The sequence below is a fragment of the Platalea leucorodia genome (assembly GCF_965183815.1).
Source record: "Platalea leucorodia genome assembly, chromosome: 30".
NCBI classification, from domain to species: Eukaryota; Metazoa; Chordata; class Aves; order Pelecaniformes; family Threskiornithidae; genus Platalea; species Platalea leucorodia.
In genome coordinates this window covers 763,371-775,912 of record NC_138852.1, presented here as the reverse complement: position 1 = coordinate 775,912, position 12,542 = coordinate 763,371, and the positions used below count along the sequence as shown (strand labels likewise).

Here is a 12,542-nt window from a genome sequence, read left to right as displayed (position 1 = left end):
CCATTCTTGCTGCCAGGCTCTCTGGGGATGGGCGTTTCAGCTGCAAAGTCACACACTGATTTTGTGGGTCCTTTCATGCAGGTGTGTCCCAGCTTTCATCTCACCTGTGGAGCTGTGGGCGATGAGGTCTATGGGGCTGGAGAACAAGCTGGTTTTCCCTGAATCAGATGCTATCGTTAGGACACTTGGCTGTGTCCTTGGGATTTCCTTCCGGGCTGTGAGTTGCCGTCCAGAATGTGAACCTGTTCCCTAGCACCCTTTTGTTATCTGAAAGCCCCATGCAGAAGCGTAGAGATGCTACAATGGAGGAAATGCTGTTGGGCTGGTGAAATGAGCCATGTGTGTCCTTGGCTAAAAGTGGGGTGCTGAGACCTTGAGAAAGGGTGAGACATTTAGTGGTCTGCACTGGATCCCTCTGCTCTCAGTAGTGTCTGGTTGTTTTTCAGGGTAGCAAAACAGTGTGATCACCCTCCATCTCATGAAGAACAAAGCCATGGCAGCTCAGAACAAGTTGGAGGGACAGACCAGCTCCCCTCACTCTGCACTAAGCCACAGGCACTCCTCTTGCCTCGCAGGACTCGCGCTGATCTTCCTGAGTGCAGCAGAAATGCGGAGGCTTTCTGAAATCCAAGAAAACTTGCCAGGTGAGATGGGGGGAGCTCTAAAACCCCCAAACCTTTCAAACTGCCTTCTGCTCTCCCCATTCCTTAGCACTGAGAGTGCAGATGTTGACAAAGCCTTCTGCACTAGGAGCAGTTTCATCTTACAAAGTCGAACACCAGAACTGACACTTACCAACACTCTTCCCATGAACCCACTGCTGCAGTGCAGGGGTGACTCCTCAGCAGCCAGTGGGCAGAGGCCCTGCTCCTCATGGCATGCTCAGCCAGCGTGAGGCAGAGGCCCTGCTCCCCACACTATGCTCAGCCAGGGCTGCAGCCACTGAGCTGAAGGAAGGTCTCCTGGAAAAGGAGTAGGCGGGGGGGACAGACTGAAGGTGATGAATTAGGAAAAAGGCTTTGATTTTGCTCAGAGAAGTCTCCACTAGGTCTTCATTGACTCTTCCTCTAAGAAAAGGACCCCATGAACAGAGGCAGCAGATGTCCAACATCAGCTCCACCACCGAGTTCCTCCTGCTGGCCTTCACGGACACACGGGAGCTGCAGCTCTTGCACTTCTGGCTCTTCCTGGGCATCTACCTGGCTGCCCTCCTGGGCAACGGCCTCATCATCACTGCCATCGCCTGTGACCACCACCTCCACACCCCCATGTACTTCTTCCTCCTCAACCTCTCCCTCCTTGACCTGGGCTGCATCTCCACCACTGTCCCCAAAGCCATGGCCAATTCCCTCTGGGACACCAGGGACATCTCCTATGCAGGATGTGCTGCCCAGCTCTTTCTGTTTGTCTTCTTGGTAGTAGCAGAGTATTATATTCTCACCATCATGGCCTATGACCGCTATGTTGCCATTTGCAAACCCCTGCACTACGGGACCCTCCTGGGCAGCAGAGCTTGTGTCCACATGGCAGCAGCTGCCTGGGGCAGTGCTTTTCACAATTCCCTCCTGCACACGGCCAATACATTTTCACTCCCCCTCTGCCAAGGCAATGCTGTGGACCAATTCTTCTGTGAAATCCCCCACATCCTCAAGCTCTCCTGCTCAGATGCCTACCTCAGGGAGGCTGGACTTCTTGTGGTTAGTGTGTTTGTGGCCTTTGTGGCCTTTGTTGTCATCGTGCTGTCCAAGTGCAGATTTTCAGGGCCGCACTGAGGATCCCCTCTGAGCAGGGACGCCACAAAGCCTTTTCTACATGCCTCCCTCATTTGGCTGTGGTCTGCCCGTTTATCAGCACTGGCATGTTTGCCTACCTGAGACCCCTCTCCATCTCCTCCCCATCCCTGGATCTGGTGGTGGCAGTGCTGTACTCAGTGGTGCCTCCAGCAGTGAACCCCCTCATCTACAACATGAGGAACCAGGAGCTCAAAGACGCACTGAAGAAGCTCATTCAGTCCGTAGTCTTTCAGCAGCAATAAGCTGCCCGTGTCTCTTCACAAGTGATTTCCGATGTATCTGGGGAATCTCCTGTGCTTAGGGCATTTTATCTGTGATAATTCTGCTTCTCTAGGAATGTCTGCATGCAGTCCGCTTCTCCAGAGGCACGAACCCAGTCTGTCTTTGCGCGCATGTCTGTCCTGATGGTACAGTGGCCTCCCATGTCACATCTCTGTTATAAAAGGGGATTTCCTCAGTGCTGGTGTCTGGAGGTTGGGCTCTTCTTCCAAAGCTGAGCTCAGGAACAGGCTGAGGAAGTTGTCCCCCACAAGGCCGTGCTGCTGTGCTGGTGTTCTCCATGGGCTGAGGGGAGGAGGGCATGGGGCGATGTCGTAGGAATGGGACTGGAGGGAGCTTTCACTTGTGCCCTCCCTATTCGGCCACTTGCAGCACTCTCCACTCTCCACAGGTTTATGGGTGAATTTGGCTGCATGGCCATTTTTGCCTCCTCCTGCTGGGCTCAGGGCCTGCACTGGGGGAATGACCAGCCCTGCTCGACCTCTCTCCTTGTCCAGACCCTGGCAGACCCCACAGCAGGGTTGTCTGCAAAGTCTTACATGGGATGCGCATACGGCTGGGTAGGTTCCAGGACCTGGGGGAGGCTGTCTCAAGTAGGAGGAACAGAAGGGGGACAGGGCACAAAGGGATGTCATGGAGATCATGCAAGAGAAACTGTTCCTCGCACCAAATACACCCTTTGCCCCCCAGTGCCAACAGGGCACTGACAGGGGCCACGAAGCAGCTGCCAGGGGGTGACCACCTGGAGTTGGGGGCTGCAAGAGAAGTCAAGAGCAAAGAGAAGAGCATCAATTGCTGTGTTAGAGACCAAGGCTGAACAAGGCAAATGCAGGGCTGCTGCTGAACAACAACAGTGATCTAATAATCAGGAGACAGCAATGGGGCTGAGGGACTCAAGGCCTTCTTTGCCTGAGTCGTTAGTGAAAAGGTCTCCCAGGCCTCTGTGCTCAATGAAGAGGTTCAAGGAGGAGAGCGCGTATTGGCAGGAACCTCATGAAATCCCAGAAGGACAAATGCCAGTTTCTGCCCCTGCAGGGGACTCACCCTGGCAATGGCACAGTCTGGGGGCTGCCTGGCTGGGAGCAGCCCTGTGGGAAAGGTCTTGGTGGTCAGCGAGCTGGACAGGAGGCGGTCATGAGCCCTGGCAGCAAGGGAGGCAGCCAGCATCCTGGGCTGTGTGATCAGGAACATGGCCAGGAGATGGAGGGAAGGGATTCTCTGGAATATTCCGTCCAGAGTTCAGATCCTCAATTCTGGGATGATATTGGCAAGCTGTAGTGGGTTTAACAAAGGGCCTGCACGACAGGCAGGGATTGAAGCACTTTGCCAGTGAGGAGAGGCTGAGGGAGCTGGGCTTGTCCAGCCTTGAGAAGGGAAGGCTGAGGGGCACCTCATTCCAGCCTGCTAGTGTCTACAAGGAGGTCATGGAGAATACAGAGCCAGGGTGTTAATGATGGTGCATATTGGGAGGAAAATACCACTGAGCATTCAGCCTGGAGATAAGGAAAATGTTTTTCACCATGAAGCTAAGCTCCTCACTCCTGGGCTCTTCTTCCCAAGTGAAACCCCTCCAAGGTGATGTGCCAAGTGTGGATCTGAGGCTAATTTGGCCTGAGGTATCCTCCTGATAGTAAGGGACACAAATCAAAACAAGATTCAATTACTTGGACCTCCAGTGCTGTCCAAAAAGGCCTTGCACAGGCATGGAAGAGGCTGAGGATCTCATTGCCTCATTTCCCCACCCCTTGCCTGGTAAGATCTGCCCCCAAGTCTCCCTGGTCCTTGAGTCCCCCAGCAGCCTCTGGGGTAGCAAAGCTTCAGCCATGTGAGAGCAAGCTGCAGCTGGGGAGCACTAGTGCCAGCTGGACACAGGCAAGTGCCTGGGAGCAGAGGGGATGCACCCAAGGGGGCTGGGGGAAATGGCTGCTGTCATTGCAAGGCTGCTGCCCTTTGGCTTTGAAATGTCATGGCAGCTGGGGGGAACATAAGGATCCTTGTTAGAAAGTCCAACTGATGGCCAGTTTCTAGAGGCGTCCCTCCCAGAGAAGTGCTGGGGCCAATGCTGTCTGACATCTTTAGTGGTGGCCTGGTCTCCTGGTTTCAGCTGGGATAGAGTTAGTTTTGTTCTTAGTAGCTGGTAGAGCGCTGTGTTTTGGATTTAGGATGAGAATAATGTTGATAACGCACTGATGTTTTGGTTCTTGCTGAGCAGAGTTTACAGTAGTCAAGGACTTTTCAGCTTCCCATGCTCTGCCAGGTGCACAAGAAGCTGGGAGGGGGCACAGCCAGGACAGCTGACCCAGACTGGCCAAAGGGCTATTCCATACCATATGACATCATGCTCAGTATACAAGCTGGGGGAAGAAGAAGGAAGGTGGGGACGTTCGGAGTGATGGCGTTTGTCTTCCCAAGTAACCGTTATGCGTGATGGAGCCCTGCTTTCCTGAGGATGGCTGAACACCTGCCTGCCGCTGGGAAGTAGTGAATGAATTCCTTGCTTTGCTTTGCTTGTGCGGGTGGCTTTTGCTTTACCTATTAAACTGTCTTCATCTCAACCCGTGAGTTTTCTCACTTTTACTCTTCTGATTCTCTCCCCCATCCGACCGGGGGGGAGTGAGCGAGCGGCTGTGTGGTGCTTAGTTGCTGGTTGGGGTTAAACCATGACACCTGGACAATGGGACAGAGTTCACCCTCGAGGTGTTTGTGGACGACATATAACTGGGGGGAGCCCTCCATTGAGTCGGGGGCAGGGAGGGGAACTGGATGGTGCCCAGAAATATCTCCCACATTGAATTACTCAGTCAATCTTCACCTGGAGTTCTCTGTAAAGACAAACTAGGTAGAGGAAGGAGAAAGGGCAGAGGGGCTGAAGAAGAGATGGGAAATCAGTCGCTATAGATAGAGTAGTTTTTCAGAAGAAAATTTCACCACTGAGAGCACTGGTAGGAAATGTATTTTGATGAACAGCTGCATATAAATATGCTGGCAGAGGGGAAGTAATGCACTGTGCTCATGTGGTCCTCCCAAATACAAAAATAGAAAGAGGAAAACAGTATTAGCACTCAGCCAAAATACCTGACATTCTGCAAATGAAGATTGTTTTGAGTTGTTGCCTAGAATAAGTTTTAAGTAGGTTTCAACTCAAGACTAAGACCTACGTTCAGGTCTGGATTCATTTGCCCACATGCAGAGGCTGTTGCTGTCTGAGCTGCCCCGGGGTTACAGATGTACCCATAAGGTGCTTGGAAATGTGACCCAGGGCTCCCTTCTGCAGCATTGGTTGGTCACCAGGAAATCCCCAGGCATCTCGGTTGAGACATCTTCTGTTTCTCCATTTACTGCAAAGGGAAGCCTAGGCAACTCGATTAGAGGTAGACATCTGCGTTGAGGTGTTTGGTGTTGGGTAAGGACAATCTTGTCCCTTTCTGCACTTAAAATAGAGTGACAATTCACGCACCACGGAGGGAATGTGAAGGGAGTGTGTCTTGCTGATTTAGGGACTCCTTCCAGAAGTGCTGGTAACACAAATATGTTGGCCATGCAGAAACAGAGCGTTTCCCTGAAGACGGTCACCCTTCTTCTCTGGAACGGTTGAGAGAGCTCAGCCCCTCAGAGTGTGACCGGCTGTGTGAAAGGGCGAGCAGTGGCAAGGCCAGTCCTGGGCAGGGAGTGTTTGAGGGCACTGAACTCCATGTGAGACACAAGCATACTCTCTTTAATGTTATAGGCCTGATTACGACAGAACAATTCAGAAAATGTCAAAAAAAAAAAATGAAGCCACTAAGAAATTAAGGAAACAATTTAAAGGGAAGGCAATGTTCTACTTCTGTGGTGGGTTGACGCTGGTTGGATGCCAGGTGCCCACCAAGCCACTCTATCACTCCCCCTCCTCAGCTGGACAGGGGGAGAAAAATATGACAAAAGGCTCGTGGGTCGAGATAAGGACAGGGAGATCACTCAGGAATTACCATCATGAGCAAAACAGACCCAACTCGAGGAAATTAATTTCATTTATTGCCAATCAAAAGTCAGAGTAAGATAATGAGACATAAGAACAATCTTAAAACGCTTTCCCTCCCCACCCCTTCCTTCTTCCTGGGCTCAGCTTCCCTCCCGATTTTCTCTACCTCCTCCCCTGCGAGCAGTGCAGGGGGACAGGGAATGGGGGTTGTGGTCAGTTCACCACACGTTGTCTCTGCTGCTCCTTCATCCTCAGGGGGAGGACTCCTCACACTCTTCCCCTGCTCCAGCGTGGGGTCCCTCCCATGGGAGACAGTTCTCCACGAACTGGTCACACAGCTCAGCTAACATTGGTGGTGTCCTCTCCTGGGCACTTTCCAGACCAGACCAGCCCAGACCTTTCCTGGCTCTTCCCATCTCCCCTGCCCTCTCCCCAGCCCAGCCCCACAGAGCAGCCCAGCCTGGGCCGGCCCCACGGCAGTGCCCCCCACAGCCCACAGCCCCAGCCCCTCTGAAGGGAGCAGAGAAGGGTCAGCCTCCCCATCAGCCCCAGGGCTGGAGGCTCACCCTGGCATGAGGAAATGGAGGTTAGGGAAACTGCAGGAAGCATGGTCTCTGGTCCAGGAGATTCCACAGACTGACCATGGCCCATCATTGCCAGTCCCCCTCCCCAAGCCAGCACAAGAGTCCTGGCCAGGGCACAGAGCAGCGTGCCCCAAGCGGATGCCTGCAGAAAGAGGTTTCTCTTTCTCATGGATTCCTCCCTGCAGGCACAGAAATGCTCCCTTGCTCTTTTCCCTGGCCATCCCTTTCCCCTGGCCAACTTGCCTTGGTTCCCACCCCGTGCTCTCCACAGGCCCCTGAGCTGGCAGTGCTGCTCTGAAGAGACCAGGTCCTGCTGTTGTCCACAGCCATGGCTCCAGGGAAGCAGCAGCCCCAACGTGAAGGTGGAAGAAAGGCTCTGCCCACTGAGGCAGTGCGGGGCAGCCCCGAGGTCCACAAGTGCCTGCTCCTCCATGTGGCAGCTGGGCTCGTGGCTCCTTGACCCCTCCTGTATGCTGGGGCTGCACCCCCAGCGCCAGAGGAGTTGTACGAGATGGGAGCAGAGTCAAAGAATTTTCTGCTGGATTCTTTATTGTGTTTCCCTAGACAGGGAGCCTGGCTCCATATCTATGTGAAGTTTTTCGGGTCAGGAAACACTGGTAGGGCCGAAAGAATCATATTATTTAAGCGGAAATAATATACGAAGTACATTAAACAAAGAGAAAACCAAGACAAATATGATCCAAAGAGCATGCGAGCTTTTCCTGAGGATGCTGGCCACCTTACTGATGCTGCAGTAGTCCGTGTTCAAAGAGTTTCCTCAGGGCCTCTTTGATGTCTGTGTTCCTCATGCTGTAGATGAGGGCGTTCACTGCTGGAGGCACCACTGAGTACAGAACTGCCACCACCAGATCCAGGGATGGGGAGGAGATAGAAAGGGGGTTCAGGGAGGGAAATGTGGCAGTGCTGACAAACAGGGAGACCACGGCCAGGTGAGGGAGGCACGTGGAAAAGGCTTTGTGGCGTCCCTGCTCGGAGGGGATCCTCAGCACAGCCCTGAAGATCTGCACTTGGACAGCACAATGAAAACAAAACAAGCAAAAAAGAAGAAGGTGCTAAATATGACAAGCCCACCTTCCCTGAGGTAGTCATTGGAGCAAGAAAGCTTGAGGATGTGGGGGATTTCACTGAGGAACTGGTCAACAGCATTGCCTTGGCAGAGGGGGAGTGAAAATGTATTGGCCGTGTGCAGGAGAGCATTGAGAAATGCACTGCCCCAGGGAGCTGCTGCCATGTGGACACAAGCTCTGCTGCCCAGGAGGGTCCCATAGTGCAGGGGTTTGCAAACAGCAACATAACGGTTATAGGCCATGATGGTGAGAAGGCAATACTCTGCACCAAACAAAAAGAATACAAAGAAGACCTGGGCAGCACATCCTATGTAGGAGATGTCCCTGGTGTCCCAGAGCAAACTGGCCATGGATTTGGGGAGAGTGGTGGAGATGGACCCCAAGTCAACAACAGAAATGTTGAGAAGGAAGAAGTACATGGGGGTGTGGAGGCGGTGGTCACAGGCGATGGCAGTGATGATGAGGCCGTTGCCCAGGAGGGCAGCCAGGTAGATGCCCAGGAAGAGCCAGAAGTGCAAGAGCTGCAGCTCCCATGTGTCTGTGAATGCCAGGAGAAGGAACTCGTTCATGGAGCTGCCATTGGACACCTGCTACTTCTGGGCATGGAAACTGCCAAAGGAGATAAAACCAGAATAATTCAGAGAAGCTTCTCTGAGCAAAATTTGAGTCCTTCATTGTGAAATACCTAAGGGAGCTTTTCTCTCCTGGGGGACTGTTATGCAGCTCCGAGGCTTCAGCTCTGCTTTGTGCTGGCTGAGTGTGCTGTGCAGAGCCGTGCCCTCTCCCCAGGGGCTCCTGGAGGGTCAGCCCTGCTTTACAGCAATGACCTATGGAGGCAGCAAGAGCCCAGTGTGTTTGGAGGGAGGGTTCTTGGGGAGGAGTTCCCTGTGCTGCACTAGAGAGGAGGGTGAAGGCTCCGAAGGATGCTTTCTTCCACAGACAAGGTGGGAGATGAGGTGCAGCAAATGCGTCTCATTACACTGTGGTTTAGTATTCAGACACCCCCATCCCACTTGGGAAATGTTCTTGGAAAACGTGAAATTCCCGCGTTGCCCTGTTGCTCTCAGTGTAAACCTGTGTCAGTGCTCCCATCCAGGAGGGCTGCTCTGTCCATCAGCCTGGTGCCCAGCTGCTCTGTGCTTGCACTGCTCCCAGCTGGAGGAGGGCTGCACCCAGAGGTTGCTCCAGAAAAGCCACTGGACTGTCCTGGGAGCAGAGGGGTCCTGTTCAAGGTGCAGATTTCAAAACACCTCTCCTTTCCAGCACAGTTCTGCATAGTATGATGAGAGGACAGGACAAGGATGCTGCTTTGTTTGAGTAGATCAGTCACTCTCAGACATCACCAAGGTCCTACAGGAGAGCTGTGCCCTTCTGGAGTGATGCTCACAGCCCCGCAGGACTCCCTCTCCAGCATGATCAGGTGTCTGAAGGTGATGTCTGCTAAGGGAAGCAGTGTCTCAAGCCTGGAAAATGAAGAGAGGGCTTGGGCACCTTGGTCCCATGGAAACACCTCCAGGGCAGCGCCCTCCAGGTCAGGGCCAGAGCAGGCACTCAGCACCCCCACCCCTTGCCCCACACCACCACTGTTACTGCCAGGGACCCCAAGAGCAGGAAGAAGAGCAGCACAAGCACATCGAGAAACAAAGAAGAACTCTGTGACTCTCCTCCTAAGGGAAGCAAGGAGAGGAGAGGCAGCCGGGCACTCAGGAAAGCCTTCTCCTCACCCAGCAGAGCACAGCACCTCCCGGTTAGCAAAAGCCCCGGGCAGTCGCTCTCAGCCCCTTTGCCCTGCAGAGGGAAGCGGCCCCGTGTCAGGGGAGATGCCCCTCTGCTGTGCCAGAGCTCTGGCTGCAGAGGAGGCACCTCCTGCCCTGGACCACACAGCCTTGAGGGCAGCGGCTCTGCTGGGTGGGAGACGAGAGCAGGGGTCTTGCTCAGAGGAAGGTGTCTGCATTGGAGGGGATGACAGGGAGCTTCCCAAAGTCTCCCTCCCATGACATTGCTGGTTGGAGTTTCCTACAACACTCTGCCCATGTGTTTGCAGCCTGGAGCTATCCCTGGTGGGAACTGTTTTCTCCCTCCACGTTTTCCCTGTCAGGGATCACAGACCCCGTCACCAACTCCCGTCTGCTCAGCTCTGACCTGAAGAAACCTCCCCGTTCCAGGCACTCTCTAGAGGTACTCCCCGTTTGCAGGCAGTGAGGAGCAGGTCAGACAAACCCTGCTGAGGACAACAAAGGTGATGCTGGTGCTCTCTGGAGGTAGAGGAGGGGATGGAAGCAGTTGACTTGCCTCCCACCAGACCTACTGATCTCTCAGTGTAGCAGCTCAGGACTCTCAGTCTCCCTCTTCAAAGGTAGCAGAACCTTTTCCCTTTTTCCTGAAACAGCAGGAAATGGAAAGCATAGACTCAGGAAAGCTCTTTACCTTCAAGGGATCCCCTGCCTTGCTCTTCCTCTGGAAAAGCCCCCTCTGAAATGCCCTGGGCAGCTCTGGCTGCACACCCTGCCCTCACCCCTTCCCCCTTGTCTAACATGAGCCCCTGGGCTGGGAGGCCTTCTGACAGATCCTGTAGGCTGGAGGCTATGAACGCTTTAGGAGATCCTTCCAGGAACGGCAGCTGCATTGCCCTGCACCAAGAGACTTACCGTGACAAGGGCTGGAAAGATTTCTTCCCTTGCAGCTCTCCTCTCTCCTCCCAGTCCAGGCTGCCTTTAATCTCTCTCTGCCCTACTCCTTTTCCCAGAGCCCTGCAGCGCTTGGCAGAGGAGTTGCTCCTTGGCAGAGCTGTCTCACTGCACTGCTGCCTGCTTCCCATGAGCTCCCTCCACCCCAGGAGCCCGTCTCAGCCCAGGAGGAGAGGACCTGCCCAAGACGTCACTTGCTCTGCCCCCCACCCCACTCGGCGCTCCCTCCAGGTGTCCCCGGGGCTCTCCAGGAACCTCCTTGGGAAGAGACTGAAGGAATCACCGATGCTGCCTGTCTCACCTCCGCAGAGACGTTTCTTTGCAGCAGTGGCCTTTCTCCTCTCCGAGACACAGTTAGGTCTGAGAATGCCCCTTCCTTGGCCCATCATGAGACAGGACACCTGGACACTGGCAGGGATGCATCTCCTTTACCCATGCTGAGAGAAGGCAATCAGCTGAGGCAATGGAGGCATCTCCTCCTGGATTTGTAGTCCTGGGGCAGGAAGGGACCTCAGCTCCCTCCCATGCCTGCCACAAACCCCCAGGAGGTGGGATTCCTCTTGCTTCAGTCATGGTGTCTGCTAAAAATCGGCACCTGCACTCCTTTTCTGTGGTCCCATGGTCACTGATGGCATCATCCTGCAGCCTGGTGAGGATGCCAGCTGAAATGACGGCAGATGCCCACATTTAGGACATCACCCCCTGTCCCTAATCACGCTGTTCAGGGCCGCCTAGAGAGGTGTCCAGCTGACCAAATGGAGTTCTGTGCCCGAGGGAGAGGGGAGTCTTTCTCTTTCTCCAGTCCTTTACCTGTACTGACTAGCTGTCCGTTGCCTGCAACAAGAGTTGTCTCACACAGCCCCACATAGCCTAACCTAATTCAGGGCAGCTGCTCATTGAATGGCCAAACACAGGCTTGTAGGGCTCTGTGAGATGCCAAGGCTCTCCACCAAAACTGCGTGTGGCTGGCAGGGACAGCACAGGACCTGCAGGAAAGCCATGTCCCCTCCGAGCGGGTGCGTGACAGACACCCCAGGCACCATCTCAGATTCATTCGGTGCTTGTGTGCAAGTGACCGAAGAGGAATACTTTCTGTGTGAAGGAGTTGCTTGGATGTCGGGAGCTCCTTGCTGGGAAAGTCAACAGGTTGGGTGAGTCCTTGTGGGTGAGGATTGGAGGAGAGGCCAGTTAGGGTGACATCGTGATGGGAGATAAGGAACTGGTGATCAAGGGGAGGAGGTGGACAAGCTCTTACTTAAGCAACTCAAGGAAGCCTCCACATCAGTGACATGGGGCTCTTTGAGGGGACTTTAATGACCCTGACATTCATTGGAGGGGGAACACAGCACTGTGAAAACAGACCAATAGGTTTCTGGAGGGTGTTGGAGCAATTTCTTTGCAAAGCCACCAGCTGGACCAACATAGGTGATGGTCACCTGGATCAGGTCCTTGCAAACCATGAAGAGTGGTCAGGGACCTGAAAACCAGGGTCATCCTTGACTGTAGAGGCCATGAAATAGAGGGGTCCCAGCTCTTGAGCAGCCTGAGGAGGGAGAGGAGCAGAGTGCAGGTGTCAGACCTGAGAGGGGAAGACTTTGGCCTGTTCAGGGGGCTTTTAGTGGGGATCCCATGGGCAGCAGTGAAGGGCAGCACGACTCAGTACAGCTGGTCTTTAACGAGAGAATCACCCACAAAGAGCAGCAGTGAGTACACAGCTGACAAGACCAGCTTGGGTGAAGAGGGAACTCATGAGGAAGCTCCATAGGTAATGGAAGCAGAGAGGAGGTGGGTGCAGAGACTCACTTCAGATGGAAGCATTTAGAAATAGGAGTGACTTTTTTTTTTTTTTTTTTAAAAACAATTTTGGAAGCCAGGGTGGGTTGAGTTGCAGGAGCACAGATGCCTGGTGTCACCCTCCATCTGCAGTTTCCACTGGAGGGTCCAGGTCTCCTACGGCCCCTTGTCGTCACTCCCAGTCCCAGGTGAGTGTATCAGGCACACCAGGACCTCCTGAAGTGGCACTAGAGGCTTGTGGTCAGGAACTGAGATCGGTCTGCAAAGATGAGGCAACTTTCTCAACATTTATGTAGTATGGGAACATTTTCATCAGCTGAAATGTTTGAATACTTTTCAGAGAGAGAGAATGTTTT

General features: G+C 53.8%; 1 pseudogene across 1 annotated transcript; it reads left to right on the top strand.

The window, feature by feature from the left end:
* The first annotated feature begins 1,100 nt into the window (after positions 1-1,100).
* LOC309601294 (olfactory receptor 14A16-like) lies at positions 1,101-2,035 on the top strand (annotated as a pseudogene). The gene has a single exon. The product of its transcript is annotated as an olfactory receptor 14A16-like (transcript).
* Positions 2,036-12,542: the final 10,507 nt, after the last annotated feature.